The sequence below is a fragment of the Cynocephalus volans genome, chromosome 13 (assembly GCF_027409185.1).
Source record: "Cynocephalus volans isolate mCynVol1 chromosome 13, mCynVol1.pri, whole genome shotgun sequence".
NCBI classification, from domain to species: Eukaryota; Metazoa; Chordata; class Mammalia; order Dermoptera; family Cynocephalidae; genus Cynocephalus; species Cynocephalus volans.
Window position 1 is genome coordinate 4,893,365 of NC_084472.1, and position 15,110 is coordinate 4,908,474.

The 15,110-nt window shown below is 45.3% G+C and overlaps 1 long non-coding RNA gene across 2 annotated transcripts in view; it reads right to left on the reverse strand.

Annotated features, from left to right (window-relative positions):
• Positions 1 to 15,110, reverse strand: part of LOC134361760 (uncharacterized) — a 31,422-nt gene that overhangs the window by 3,279 nt on the left and 13,033 nt on the right. The window contains exon 3 of one of the 2 annotated variants that reach the window (XR_010021475.1): positions 10,042 to 10,200. The exons of the other annotated variant lie outside the window; for it this stretch is intronic. This is a non-coding gene — a long non-coding RNA (uncharacterized LOC134361760). The remainder of the gene's footprint in view (positions 1 to 10,041; positions 10,201 to 15,110) is intronic. 2 annotated transcript variants of the gene reach the window in all.

Here is a 15,110-nt window from a genome sequence, read left to right on the forward strand (position 1 = left end):
GCCCTCACCGCAGACAGCAGTTGCAAGTTTGGGGTCCCCAGACCAGCCACACTTCTGACCATCTGTCTACAAATTCAGGGTTCATAACACTCCTCCCATTTCAAAAATTCACAAGAATGACGCACAGAAATCAGGAAAGCGCTATACTTAGGATGACAGTTTTATTATAAAGGATCCAAATCAGAACCAGCCAAATGAAGGTGCACATGGTGAGGCCTGGGAGGGTCCTGCATGCAGAGCTCCCGTGCCCTCTCCCCATGAAACTAGAGCACATCACCTTCTCTAAGAAAATAATCTAAGTGATGCATTTTCAGAAATAATTCAGGCCCAGCCCAAAAGTTGTCTGACTGGTCCAGTCTATTCCTGGGAGGTCGCTGAATAGATAAAGTTGTCCTTGAGATGGTGATGAGTTATGAGCCCTTTATTGTCCTCTTCATTCCCTAGTGTTTCTCCTTTCACAGGGTTTCAGCTGGACTTTTTCATGGGCTTCTCCTGAGCCCTGAGACAAAGAAATTTCTTACAAGGGGGTAACAAATCAGGGTAATCTTAGATGTCATCCAGGAAGATTGTGCACCCCTTAGTACTCTTGACCAATGAGGAGGCAGGGGCAGGGACTTGCGCACTAGGGAATAAATCGCTTGCTACAGCCCTTTTCCGGGTGCCTGCCCTTCAGACACCCGAACCTTGCAAGGCCATAATTAAAGTCTTGCTTTGCTGTACCTCATGTCTCCATGTCCATCCTTTGGCCTTGGACAGGTGAGGGCATTTCTCATACCCTCCTCGCACATTGATGTGTTCATAAGTCCGGGGGGGCTTCAGAGTTTTTAACAGGGTTTCATGAGGTAGGTGTGATTGCTTGAATCACTGACAGCATCACTGAGCTCAATCTCCAGCTTCCTTCCCCAGAGGTTGGGAGGTCCTGATGAAATGACATGGCTCAAAGCCCCAACCCTCTAATCACATGGCTGGCTTTTCCACATGACTGGCCCCCATTCGAAGTCACCTGGTTAGCATAAGCTCAGTTGCAGTGCCAGGGCCCACCTTGAATAACAAAGACATTCCTATCACTCGGGAAATTCCAAGGGTTTAGAAGCTCTGTCCCAGGAACCTGGGACAAAAACAGACAAATTCTTTATTACTCAACACAATGACAACAACTGATATGTATTGAGAGTTTTCTACATGCTAAGCTCTGTGCTGAGCACATTATATATATTTCATTTGATTCTCAAAACAAACCTATGTGCTAGATACATTATCATCTCCATTGTACAGATGACTAAATGGAGAAGTGACTTGCTTGAATCAAGACAGCTGGTAGGTGGCGAAACAGGGATTTGAGCTCAAATCTCTGACAGGCGCTCCTTACCATGTCCCTCTAGAACCTACTATAAAAAGGGGAAACCAAGAGGGTAGCCATTTTTACAATAGAAGAACAATGTAGGGAAAAACAACCTAGGCTCTGCCCTTGAAAAAATTCAGTCTCTGGAGTCAGAAGAGCTGCTTTAAATCCCAGCCCTACCAATTACTAGTTGAGTGGTGTTGGAGGGAAAAAACAAACACACTAAACTCTGAAATGCAAAACCTTCATCAATTAAATGGAGACTCTACTAACACCGACCTTACAAGTCTGGTCTAAGGAATAAAGGAGATAATTATTTGATAGTGGGAAACACTGCACCAGCAGAAGACTTCCCGCCCCCACCTGTCTGTCCCTGGCCTTTCACCCTCAGCACTTATCCTTCCTCCACCGATCTACTACTAATTTTTTGTGCCCCACGTGATACCCTCCAGCCCTCTGATGGCCTTGGATCATACTACTATCCCCTTAGCTTGAATATTTTTACACTGTTCACCTGGACCTTGCTTCAGCTTCAGGAAGGACCAGCTACACAAAGCATTTATCAAGCACCTAATTGCACATTCCACTGCACTTGAATCATAGCTGAAGGGAGTCCAGGCCTGCGAGGGGCTGAGCAGCCGGGGTGGCAAGTGGGGAAGGCCTGGAGCACGGCCTCCGAAGAACCGAGTTCTGCTCCCAGTCCCAGCTCTTAGTCACTTTGTTGTCTTAGAAAAGATGCTTAACCTCCCTGAATCTTAGCCATCACCAATAATTCGTACCTGTCTTGCCAAGAGATCTGTACAAGAGAATGTGTGTGGAAGTTTTGGAGCCCAGCAATATGAACAGAGGACAATAAAGAGGAACTAATTATGCAAGACAGCGTTGAAGCAGACACAGGCCCCCACACACAGAGAGAGCTAGAAAAAGAGTGGAGCAAGCCCACAGCATAAGAGGCGTACGGAAAAATGGCACAAGGCACAGATAAAGAGATGTTTGAATCACAGAGCCAGGTTTACTTTGGAGGGCAGTTGGTGGGAGGCTGGAGAAGAGGCAAGAGACGTGTCCATCATTCACAAATGTGACTGGCAGCAGAAACGTATATACAGTTGTGGCCATATGGAAAAATCCAAATTTCTCCTTTTTAGGAGAAATGCCCGTAAGTGTGTGTTGCACATTACAACCATGTGATATCTTGGTGGTACTGATGCCTTCCATGACAGTGTCCAAGGAGTTCAGCGCTGATGATGGACATGGATGTGTGTGGCCGTAAGCAACTGGAAACTCCTCCACGTGAGGTAGGTGGAGAGAAATCCGACGCGCTGCCCCGGGAGTTCATTCTGATGAAGGCCACATGCCTCGCTTCAACAGCATAAAATCTCCAAATACTATTCAAAGAGATAAACGGTATGTCTTTCTACTTAAAAAAAAACATTGAGGGCTTTGGATGATATTTAAGTTGGTGCTAAAGGGTGAAGCAGAATGCCTCATTTAATGCCTTGGCTACTTTTGTCTGCTCATTTAACAGATGTTTATTCGGCATCTACTGTGTGTTGGGCACTGTTCTATGCCTTGGGATACCCCAGTGAGCTGACAAAACTCTCTGCCTCTGCCGAGCAGGTGGATCCTCATTGGGGGTGAGGCAGGGAGACAGACCGTATGCCATAAACCCAATCAATAAGGAAGTTATAGAAGAAACAAGAAAGTGATCAATGCTGCACAGAAAAGTAAAGAATAACTTGAATGGAATTAGAAGTGCACGGCGGGACCATTGTAATCTTCACTGCTGGGGTCATTCCCAGCACATTACATAACCTCACTGGGCCTCGCTCACTTTTTCATAAAAAGGAACTAATACCTGCCTGGTCGGGTCAGCCATGATGCACCGAGGCAGGGCTGTTGACATACTCAGAACAGCACCTGATTCAGAGTAACACCCACAGAGTCCTCACGGTGACTCTCATTCCCCGGGCTTCGTCCACTGGACTGCCCGTACATGTGGAAAGAGAGAGTAACTGTGCGATTTCTGGAACTCACACGCTCTCTCTTCCACCAGCACCACTGAGCCTAAACCTGTTCTAACAAGGAGTGAAGGACACGTTAATCCATGGTAATAGAAAAGGTTTTCAAAGCAGATACCCTTGAGACAGTAAACAGAGATTTCGGTCTCAGCTCTTTCCGTGGGGTGTCAGGTGTTGGGGGGCGTGGGTAAGGCTGGGAGGAGGAGGGGCAGGGAGGAAGTGAGGGGAGAAGGCAGGGGGACAGCAGGCCCGAGGCCAATGCAGACCGGGAGGGAAGAGGGAAGCAGGGGCCCAAAGCAGAGCTGGCTTCCTGGCTTCCTTTCCTAATGCCATGCCAGCTCGTGCTCGGACCAGCTTGAACAAAATACCTCACACGGGTCAAGTCCACCCACTCAACTTAGACTTCACGAACAGGACAGAACTGAGAGAACCTCAATGAGGGTCAAGGGCCTGCCTAGTCTCATGGACTACATGCAGAGGAGGAGAAACAGTGTGCACTGGAGATGGGAGCTACAGCCTGTGAGCAGAAATAATAAGGAATTGATTATTCTCACCCGGTCTGCATGATAGAAAACGATCGATTTATCAGTGGCCCCAACTACCTCTTGTCCAGGCCAGTTTATGTCTTACAAACCCCCACCTGTTGTGGGCTAGCATTGGCTGGAGTTCCAATAGGTACTTAGGCGCAACGCAGATGTGCTTTGTGTTGTTGTTGCTTTTTGCTAGCTGTTTACTTCTCACAAGTGCAACAGGGAACGAATCGATCAAGCGTGAGAACAGAAATATATTTCTATTTGTTTGTATGATAAATCATATAAATGCAGTCTAAAAAGACTATGCTTTTTATAGCTTGCCTTGGTAACTCCTGGGCCTGGGAAAAGGGATTGGATCTATCAGCTGCCCCATGAGAAGTTTCTCCTGATTGTGCAAGGTGCCAAGGAACTATTTGATGCAGACACTGACTCAAGGGTGGCATGCCTTGTCCTACCGATAGGTCACTGGTGAAGGTGGCACCTAAGTGGCAGCTCCATCTGGTTCCAGGAGCCTCATCAATTAGATCTTTAAGGCACTGAATGGCTCCCCACCTTTTCAAGTATGAGACACCATTGTAACATCAAAAAATGTCATAGGTCCCATTAACAGTACTTGTACAATTTATTTTTAAAATACTTATTGACATGAAACTACAATAAACTCGGTAGCATTTTCAAGTTAATCTTGTGTTTTATAAATGGCAACAGCGTGCTCATGCACTGTGTATGATCAGTCTACAGACAAGGCTTAGTGAGCATAGCAGTTTAATGAACCTTCCAGGGGTCTTCACACACAGAATTTGTTAAGAACACGTGGATTGCTTTAAAACACTATTGAAATGAACAAACCATTTGCCCACAGTTAAGTTAAACATAAACATATATGGAAAACTGAAATAATATTCATGTGTGGTTAGATTCTGGCCTTAACCTTGAACTGACCTTGAGCTTCCCTTTTTTTTGGCCTCCAACCTGAGCTGTCTCCTGCTATCTCCCACTGCTCGGCACATAAATGGATATAACTTCTGATGTGCTCATCGCAGTGTTCAGAGCACAGGTTTCTGCCCCAACTGAACAGAACAATGGTATTTCATTTTTCTTGCCCTGTCCCTGTGCCTACTAGTCTAAGCCCCTACACCCAGGACTTGCAGGGGGTGCCCCTCCCCTGAGGTCCCCGTTCAGAGAGTGCCCTCTGAGGACAGTCCCCTGTGGCAGGAGGGAGTGGTTTGTAAACTTCATGCTGTAGACTTCATGCTGCCTGGAAGATTCTCCTCCACTCTTCAACAGCATTTCCCTTGAGGCTTGTTTCCTGCTCTCACTGCAAATACCTGAAGCCTGAAGAAACGCCGGTCCTTGCTTATGAGCCCAACCCTGCCACAAAGCCAGGGTGTGGTTACCTAACGTGTGCCTCACTCCTGTGAAGGCAGATCTGAAAGGTGACCGTGGAGAGAAAGGGTCCTCACCGAGGGGAAGGGACAGGCCGGCAGGGAGAGCATGGCAGAGGTTCGGGCTGCTGTCAGTGTCTGTAGTGTTTCTGAGATGCCAGCCAAGGAAAATGAGAATTCTGATTAAAAGGGAGCTAGAAACTCTGGAGAACCATTTCAATACCAAACTGAGAGAGAAGCTGAGATAGAAGACAGGACACTCCAGACACTGTCGAGGGGTTTCGGCCAAGGAAACAGAGCAGCAGAGGAGTTTAGGATTTCTCCCTTCAGAGCTGCAAGTGCTAGAGGAAGAAGGAGATCTGGAGGCATCTGCCGACCAGAAAAAAGGCGCCCACCCTTGCTCCCTCTGAGCCCTGAGCTTGAGCTGTTGGCTCTGAGGCTCGAGGACGGAGCGGGAGGGAGTCCAGATCCAGGGGAACTGCTAGTGACAGGGCACGGGGAGGAGACTCCTGACCCATTTCACTTACTATAATAAATGTTTGGCCTAAGCAGCCTAATTAAAAGTGGAAAGAAGTTAAAAGTGGCAGCCGCTAGCTCTATGTACACATGCCAGCTCTGTCACTTACTGGCTGTCTGACCCAGGCCGGCACAAGCCTCCTGACGTCTCAACTCCTCGTCTATTAAGTGGTGGTCACGGTAGTGGCTTACAATGAATTCAGGATAAAGTTTAGAGTGATTTGGGGCTGCAGTTTAACAGGCTTGATTCCAAATGCAGCACAAAGTAGGTCTTCATTAAATATGAGCTCAGTGAATTACTGTCAATAATAAATTCTTCAGAAGAGGTAGCTGGAAGAAAGTGCTCATGACTGATACATTGTGTGCAGGGCGAGTTTTGCTAGGGCACGCCCATCCTTTGAGAGTGGTGATGGTGCTGAGTGCTAAACAGGGAGTATTTCAGGGGAGGAATGAATGCCTACTTCCGCAGAAGTGCAGAAGTGGCCCCGGCATCAGCGTACCTGAACTCTCCTCCCGATCCTGCTGTGAACTTGCTTCGTGGCACTAAACAAGCATACTGCAGACTCACTGGTCTTTTTGTTTATAAACTGAAGAAGTTGGGTCAGATTATATTTAAGGTTCATTTCTACCCAGACAGTGAATGATTCTGTAATGGTCTCTGGTACTTCTACAAGAAAACCCACCTGTACAGCAGGTCAAAAGTGCTTTTAAGGAAAAATTAGATATGTCTACCAATATATATGCCTAATTTTCACCAGGATGAAAACAATCCTCCTCCTCCTCGCTGCTGCTGTCACCTCCCGTTCACTGTGTGCTAGACTCTGCACAGAGCGTGACATATACCAATTTTATGCCATCCTCTCAACAATTCTTAGCATTTCACAAGACTCATTCAAAAAGGAGGAGATTTATGTTCCTAAATAAAGAATGGGATAATTATGGACTATGTGACTTAAAGCCACCATCTATTAGTAGTCTCCTACTTGCCAGTACTTTATATATATTTTTTTCTAATCCTCACAACAACCCTCAAAGTAGGTAGTACAGGTCCCTGATAGACACCTACTACAGCAGAGTCTGGGGCAAGTAGGTAGGAAACTAAGAATGAGGGGACGAAAGCAAGGGAAAGAAATAACATGTGTAGACAGAAGTTCACAATATTGAGCGGCCGTGTACCTACTGTATATAGACAATTACCTGTCACCTTTTATAGTTGCAGAGCCCGAGGCTCAGAGAGATTAAATAACTTGTCTGAGGCCATGCAGCTGTTCGTGTTGCAGCAAGAAGTTAACCCAGGACTGCGAGATGGCAAAGCCACGCTCTTCCCATACTACACTGTTGGATTGCTTTGTTCTCGAGTCAAGTGTAGACCCAGAAACTTTGAACATCATTTAGGTAGGTATGGATTGTAAGGGGACCTTCAAAGTTCCTTTAATCGGACTTCTTCTTAACAAATACGCATTTCTCCAACATGACAAATTAACAGATTAATATTACGTATAAGACTTGGCATTTCTGTAGACTATTCCACACATTTCTGCTCCTTAGTGCCTGTTTAAGTCTGAGACATATTAGTCTTTCAGGAAATATTTGAAGAGAGAAAGGCAGGAAGGGTGGGAAGGATGGCCTTGTGGGGTGTTTGGTAGGTTGGGGGATGCACAGTCTGCTAGCTGCAGAGATCACTTTGCATGGGAACATTCTCAGGGCTTCAGCGTGCTTCTATTGCCACCTAGCCACCATGGGGAGAAATGTCCCTCTCTGGGCAAGTCTGCCCTGCCCTGAGAGTTGTTTGCCCACCTACAGATGGGTATCTTTAGACCCACAGTCATAGACAGTCTTTCCTGCAATATATGCCTATGTGCTTTGTCTATTTTTATTAGCAGATTTCTTTAGCAGTTGTTTCCATGGCCTATTACATTTAAAGAGAAATTTTTAGAAAATTGCTATCACTGAGAATTGGCATCATTAAGTCTTCTCAGCCCAAAGGAAGGAGATTTATCACTTCTTTAGATCCTCTTTCCTGGTAAGAACAATACCTCATTTATCTCTGTGTCCCCGACACTACCATGTACGCTCCATACGCATATGTCTATATCCAACCCTGGTTTTAGGGTCCAGGTCAAATGCTCCTGGTCAAATGTTCCAGGGCTCCATGAAACTTGCAAAACAATAGCTTCCATTTATCCCACATTTAGCACGTGCCAGGGGCTTTGTGAGCATTGTTTCATGTAATTCCCATGACAATCCTACAAGGTAGTTATGATTATTTCCATTTTACGGTTAAGAAAACTGAGGCACAGTGAGGTCACACAGCTATGACCCTTGGCAAAGCTGGGATTCGAACCCAGTTGGCCTCTTCCCCAGGCCTGCATACAACACTCTTCTCATCAAATATCCCTTGATTTCCCAGCCAAAGCAATATCTCCATCCACTGAGAGCATTTTATTTGTCTCCTAATGCCATATTTTACTCCCCCCTTCAGCTTATACTACCTCTTTCTGTAAACCAGAAACTCAAACTCCATGAGGGACACTGTCCTCTGTTGTGTCATCTTCATATAAACAGATTCTCACATGTGGTGGTTATTCAATAAAGATGTGATCACTCATTTGTTCAAGTTGTGAAATTACAACTGCTTCAATTACCAAAAGGGTATTGGTTCTGAGATAGTATTTCCCAAGGTGGCACCTACGGATCCCTGGTGCCAGATGATAACCCACAGAACTTAGTTAGTTAGTTGCATACAAATGTGCTCTCATATGAGGAAGGATAGTCAATAGAATGTTGCCAAGGAAGGAAGGAACGCAAATGTGGGATTCATAATTGAGAGGGCACGGAGGGGAAGAAAGAGCTGCAGCCAGTCTGAAAGCAGACTCATCTGGGAACAGTAAGTCCTGGTTTACATTTCTGGTAAACCAATCGCAGGCTGGGAGCAAAGAGGTCAGTCTGCTCCATCCTTGAGCAGACCGAGTAGAGGCATGAGGGAAAACAATGTCACTGGTTTACTAGTTCTCAAGAAACCTCTCAAGTCTGGCTGTGGCCTAAGTGACAGGCTGTCCAGGGTCCTCCACCTTCCTGCATCAGATGCGTCAGTGGGGAGGCGAGCACCGTCTAACCGTGGACGCTGACAGGACGTGCAGAGGAAGGTGGGACCATTTCTCCAGTGTGGGAAAGGCAAAGAGAAAAGTGTAGGGCTCAGAGAAAGCAGTCCTGGCCCAGAAGGGCTTGAGTGAAGCGTGAGAAAGTGGGGTGTCCAAAAGCAGAGTCTGGGGCAAGTAGGTAGGAAATTAAGAATGAGGGGATGAAAGCAAGGGAAAGAAATAACAGGTGCAGACAGACGTTTACAATACTGAACGGCCATGCGGGACGGACACTGGCTATTGGCCAGCACAGAGCAGCTCAGGATTTTAACAGCCCTGTGCATGGGGCACACACTGCTTGAATGTCTGCATGGCTGTGGGAAAGACGGGACAGAGGCCCAAGTATTTGAGATCATAAGAGGACACAGAAGCCAGTCATGACAACAGGGCACTTGGCACAGCATTGAGGAGCTGCCCTTCAGATCAGATCAGGCTTCCCCATGGCTGTCACCACTGATGCCCCCTGCCGGGGAAGGTGGCCCTGGCACTGAACACCTGCCCAGCTGGCTGAGCGGTGGCCCAAATGTCCTGGGCAGGGTACCAGCTGGCCAGCTGGGCTGGAGCCCAGAGTGATGAGACTCGCAGCCTGGTCTTGGCAGTCCTGTGCCCTGTCATCAGGCCCACGGTCCACAAGTGGCTCTTCACCACATACCACAGAAAAAACAAAATCCCCGCCAGCTGAGAAGGAGCAGCCTCACTGGTTGCCTTTGGGTTTCATGAAATGTGCGATTCTGATCTCACTGCCCTCCCTAGAATTTCCATGAAGAGATCCAGAATTTCTGACTTTCCAAGAAGGAACCCGGCCCTGGTACCCTTGTAAAGGGGCAGCTGAGCTTTGTAAGTTCCAGGGCTCCACAGGCGATGGGTTCGTGCTGTTATGCCCAGGGCAATGACCAAGTAGTAGAGTAACCCCAGAGCCAGGTGTAGAACTTGCAGGTGGGAATCAACATGATCCCATGCAGGGCTCCAAGTATAGTAGAGACATGAGGACATATTTGAGTGTGGGCCTTGGGCCCTTATTATCCTGGTAGCTTGGGTCAAATACATCATCTTTCACTTTAGGGTAGATGTCTTCTTCCAAGTAGAGGGAAATCTTCTCCAACTCACCTCCTCTGTTCTGCAGGACCCTGGAGGGAGGCACTGTGATGGTGGTGGTAGTGTAGGAGCTGGAGATCTCCTCTGGCAGCAGGTGGGCCAGCATCTTGACCCACAGATGCTAGGACACTGGGATCGCTTTCAAAACTGTTCTTTTCTAGATTTTTTTTCCTAAAGGTTGCAAAGATGGAAAGAAGAGGAAATACTGAAAATAACTTTCTCCAATTAGTGATAGCCAAACTACATATGGGAAGACAGAAATAGTCTTAGATGGCCCAAAGCAACACTGTGATGCCAGGTGAACTCTCCAAACCTGGGAAATAATTAGAAACAGCTGCAAAGACTTACTTGGGACCTTATGGAAATAACCGTGGAATATGATATTCAGGGCATATGGGGGCCCCTGAGGAGGTGATTATGGTCTTACAACTTTTTGGAACCTACAGAAATTGAGAAATTGGACCATCACCCACTGCCAGCTCCAGCCCGGGGAGATCCGTGCACTGCAGGTTGGGCCCAGACTCACATCCAGAGAGGGAAGTGCAGTATGCTCTCTGGTTCTGACCCAGACAGAGGTGGCTGAAAACAAACCCTCCTTTGCTCCATGGCTGGCTCACTGGCACAATGAGACATCGGGCAAGGCCAGGCCTCATGAGAGAGAGAGAGAGCCTCTTGGAGCCAGAGATGTTTCTAGGAATGTTTTCCAGCCTTTTCTTGAGCCGTGAGTGTGGCAGCGCAGCACAGGGTGTAGGTGGAGACACTCTGGAAGCCGCATGGAAGCAGCAGCCAGCTCTACGTTCTAAAGAAGCAGTGGCTCCAGGACCTTGAGCATTCTGTCTGCAGGAGCGGGAGCCGTGTGGAGTTCACAGCATGGGGACAGAATTTTTTTAGAGGTATACCATGCATGGGGCAGAGGTGAATGGGAAACCTCTGTACCTTCCTCTCAATTTTGCTGTGAATCTGAAACTGGCCTGAAAAATAATGTCCATTAAAAATAAATATATAGGGCCGGCCCCGTGGCTCACTCGGGAGAGTGCAGCGCCGGTAGCGCCGAGGCAGCAGGTTCGGATCCTATATAGGGATGGCCGGTGCGCTCACTGGCTGAGCGTGGTGCGGACAACACCGAGGGTGCGATCCCCTTACCAGTCAAAAAATAAATAGATAAATATATAAATAATTTTTTTTTTAAAGAACCAACTCTTGTTAAAAGACTGTAGTTAAGCTTACAGAATGACTATTACTGCATTTTGGTTATTGTTATCTTCCCAGTCTCTCTCACTATATAGGATAGACAGCCAAGAAATTAACTTGGGAAAGGAAAGGGAAAGTTCTTGTTTGCATGTGCTGGTCAGACATTCTAGTATTACAAATGTCAGAATATAAGCTTTAAAATTATAGACCAGCAGTGGGGGCTGTGCTGTTGTTGGAAAACAAGTATTTTGTCTCTGCTTTTTACATAAGAGGTGGAAAGTAGAAACACGAGTAAGTTCAGAGCAGACTAAAGCAGTGTTTCTCACATCCAATAGGGTGTACAAATTACCTGGGATCTTGTTAAAATAAAGATTCTGATTCAGTAGATCAGGAACAGGTCCAGAAATTCTGCATTTCTACCAAGCTCCCAGGTGACATCCATGCTTCTGGTCCAAGGACCACACTCTGGTGGCAAGGGTGTGGGGCTACTGTGTCTATTGCTATAATTAATCTTCCTATTGGACTTGAGAACTTATTCATCTCTGTGTCTCCAGCACCTAGAAAGTGCCCAACATCAAGCAGAGTCAACCAGTAATTATGGAATGAATGAATCTTTGCCCTTCTTCTCTGGAAAATGGTAAGAACACCTTTCTCAGGTATAAATGGCATCCAAAAGTATTCACTCTCCTTGAGAGTTGAAAATATAAAACTTGCAAATCCACCAGCACAAAAGTGCTCACCATTCAGCCCATACCCACTGCTTTCTGTGAAAATGATAGAAGCAAAAAGAAAGAAAATAGCTTGGTGAGACTAGATGGTTAGAGGGGAGAACTCTAGAGAGCAAGTGAGGTTAGGGCTCAAGCTAGCAAATTGGCAAAAGGCATCCTTTTCTCAGGTGCCAGTTTTCAAAGTGTGCTTTGCAAACAAAGCCATGATGAATATCTTTAGGCACTGAATCCATGTGCATCAACACCATAATTTTCTTAAAATTGTTCACTTCTAAGGAGATCAATACGAGTGTGCACATTCTTTCAACAACATGCTGGGGCTTTTTTTTTTTAAAGCCCACTAAGCATTATTTAGTTCTTTAGGAGAATGTCCCTGTGTTTGCCTTTGGTATTTATTAGTTGAATATAGCCCAGATACTGTGAAGTTATAAGTTACCTTATATGGTTCTGTCCAGTAGAAGAGATTATCACAAAGGTTTTGGCCCTATTGTCCTGCACTATATAATGCAGTTTTCTACCTAACCTAGCAATCTGATTTGAACATCCTTTTTTTTCAAAATTCTCATAAATATCCAGTTCCTCAAAATGCCTTTTGAACCAGTTTTTTGTTGTTTTTCTTTTCTTTTTTGACAACTGCCTGGTAGAGGGATCAAACCCCAGACCTTAGTGTTATCAGCACCACGCTCTAACTGAGCTAACCAGCCAGCCCCTTAGTTGTATGATCTTACTGCATCCCTCATTAATGAATAAATATTTGATGTATGCCAGTTTTACACTTGTATGAATCACGTTTTTCAATTTTTGAAACTTATGCATTGACAGAATAAACTCCCAGAAGTAGAACTTGGCTCTGTACTTCACATGTCTTCAGACCGAGAGAAACTGTGCTCAAAAAACTATACTTCTTGACCGTGTCCAAGAACCCTCATCCACACCTGGAGCTAATTTAGATACCAACATCCTGGATTTTGACCGGATGAGATTTTTTAAAGACCTTGGCAGGGGGTGAGTGTATTTTGCATGTGGCAGGAATGTAAACAATTTGTGGTCAGTGGGCAAACTGGTAGCTTTTATAGTTGTCCACAAATTCTTTGAAACATCTCCCCTCTGTGGAGTTAATTCCCCTCCCTTTGAGTGCAGGCTGACCTTAGTGGCTAATTTCTAATAAACAGAATAATTGGCAGAGCGTGACTTCTAAGGGAGGTCATAGAAGACATCATGGCTTCTACTTTGCTCTTGGATCACTCACCTGAGGGAAGTCAGCTGCTATGCCTTAGTGACACTCAAGCAGCTCTATGGAGAGGCCCATATAGCAAAACTGAGGCTTCCTGCCAATAGCCATTGAGGAACCAAGGCTCCTTGCCAACAGCATCCTGGAAGCAGATCTTCCAGCCCCCGTCAAGCCTACAGATGACTGCAACCCCAGCTGACAGCTCCACTGCAATTTCCTGAAAGACCTTGAGCTAGAACATCCCAGCTAAGTTATTTTCAAATCCCACAAAAAACACAAAATGATACATGCTTATTGTTTTAAATCATTATGTTTTGGGTAACTTTTTACACAGAAATAGATAACAAATACAGATGGCTTATTAGGCACATATATTTTAAGGCTTTTCAGGTAGATTGCAAAGCTGCCTTCCTGAAATGTTGTGCCAATTTACACTACCACCAGTAGTTGCATGAGTGCTCATTTCCCCAATCCTCATTCTCCTTAAGTTCTACTATTTTTCTTTATCTTCCCTGATATGATTTTTAAAAATGGTATCTCGGGCTGGCCCCATGGCTCACTCGGGAGGGTGCTGCGCTGGGAGTGCCGAGGCTGCGGGTTTGGATCCTATATATGGATGGCCGGTGCGCTCACTGGCTGAGCGTGGTGCAGACCACACCGAGCCAAGGGTTGCGATCCTCTTACCGGTCAAAAAAAAAAAAAAAAATGGTATCTCATTGTTTTATTACTTTGATTTACATAATTTCAAGTTCGATGAGATTGATCTTTTTTCATATACTTATTATCTATATTGTGAATTTTTTTTTTTTTTTTTTTTTTTTTTTTTTTTTTTTTGTCATTTTTTCGTGACCGGCACTCAGCCAGTGAGTGCACCGGTCAGTACTATATAGGATCCGAACCCGCGGCAGGAGCGTCGCTGCGCTCCCAGCGCAGCACTCTACCAAGTGCGCCACGGGCTCGGCCCCTATATTGTGAATTTCTTAATCAGGTGCCTCCTTCACATATATATAATTGTACAGTAGTGTTAATTTTTTTTGTTCATTGATTCCTAAGGTCTCTTTGGTTCTAAGTATCTTAATTCTTTGTTATTATGTTGCAAGTATTTCTCCTAGTTTGCATGTATGTGTATATATGCCTCCTTGTGCAAGGACACGGAGATGCACTGCCTACAACACTTTCAATGAAGGACTTGTGCTAGATGTCTGCAGACAGCTTCCAGCTCTCTCTCTCACCTCAGCTCCAGAGAGCTGCCTTGCCCAAGTAAATGTTCTTCCTGGTGTGACCTATATCCATTGACCGATTGTGGTAGGGGATAAAGGTCCAGCCATTTCAGTGCAACATGGGACACTCTGGCAGGCCATTTATACTCCAGAGCTCTGCATAGGTTAGCACTGTTGGTTTGCAGTGTAATTCAACCTCTCCCCTAGAGAAACCTTGCTTCCTTCTCCTCCTTCCCACAGGTATTAATCTCTAATAAATTCGCTGCCCACCAAACTCCAGCTCAGGATCTGTTTCTGCAATATCCAACATCTTGGAACTTAATTGCTTAATTAGTAATTGACATGATACATATATACCTCTAAACATAAATACATTATCCTTGAAAATAGTGTATTTTGTTTTTCTCATAGGGAAAACTGGCTCTTTTATAGATTACTGGAATAAAAGATACAAAAAATTGAATACCATAAAAAAAGTCTTTCCCTAACAGCTACTATGCAAATTCATTATCTACATTATGTTTTTCCAGATAAAAGCTATATTTTTACCCTGGGATATATCCCCTTTATCTTGCTTTATTTTTCTTCATAGCACTTTATTTTAATATCTTTTATATATATCTCCCTCTCCAGCACCTAGAATGGAACATGACATATCCTAGGTGTTCAATAAACACTGGTTGAATGAATGGATGGGTAGACCAATAAATG